Source organism: Cynoglossus semilaevis, chromosome W (genome assembly GCF_000523025.1).
Source record: "Cynoglossus semilaevis isolate Cse_v1.0 chromosome W, Cse_v1.0, whole genome shotgun sequence".
Classification (NCBI taxonomy): Eukaryota; Metazoa; Chordata; class Actinopteri; order Pleuronectiformes; family Cynoglossidae; genus Cynoglossus; species Cynoglossus semilaevis.
In genome coordinates, this window is record NC_024327.1 from 13,140,887 (window position 1) to 13,141,989 (window position 1,103).

The following is a 1,103-nucleotide window of genomic DNA, read 5'->3' on the forward strand; positions in this document are numbered from 1 at the left end:
TTACCTCTACTGCATTGTTTACTGCTCTTAAATCCTGTACTATTCTCCAGTCTAGACTGGGTGCTGCTTTTCTTACTGGAAAAATTGGTGTGTTACATTCAGATTCGGGGCATACTTTTATTATCCCTTTTGCTTTTAGATTGTTAATTATTGGCGCTATCCCTTTTTCAGCATCAGGCTTCAAAGGGTATTGCCTCACCTTCGGCCTAAATTCTGGTTTGCCCTTGATTATTACAGGTTTTACGTTTTTCATTAGTCCTACATCGGTTGGACTATTAGCCCATAAATCATTAGGAAGACATTTTAGCTCATTCTGCTCTTCAGTTGTGAGTGTGAATATTTCTCATGTCTGTTCTGTGAAATGTACAGTAGGAGTTGTTGTCGTTACCCAGCCTAATCTAGTTCGGAACAAACCAGAAGTGGAACTAAATTCCACTTTTGGATCAATTGTAGGTTTCTACATTTTTATATCCTGTGATTGCCATGCAATCTTATTTAAATCTTTCCACTTTTGATTTTTTAAGTGACACGTGAGCATTCATTTGGTGACAGCGCCGCTTTGGCTTCTTCTGACAACGATACTGAACAAAATGAGGTTTGACCTATCCAATAAATATGTTCTAATTTAATCATCTGAGGTCCAAGTTTATGGACTGCTTTATCATAATCTGGATCTGGTCCAGGACTGGTTTTATATCTTAGAGTTGTGTGTAAATTTTCTGGATTTATTTTGTCACCTCCCGGTTCCACTACTTCTTGGGCTTTTGTCATTAGTGTCTTAGGGACTTCTCCTGGAGGGCCATTAGAAATATCTAATGGCCAATAGTAGTGAGGTTTGTGTTTTCCCTCTACTACAAAGGTTTCTACTGGGCCTAATGGTGTTCTCTTAACTACCATTACCCCTGCTGCAGTTGACCAACAAAGGTCTCTCCCTAGTAAATTATGAGGGCATTCGGGAGATAAGACTTAGGGGAGACGTGCACGGAGTCATCTTTCTCCTCATTCATTAGTGAGATCTTGACAAGTTCACTTAGATGAGTCGTGAGAATTCTTCCATTTGCTGATTTTACTTTTATGGTTTTCTTTGATCGGGGTAATCCCTT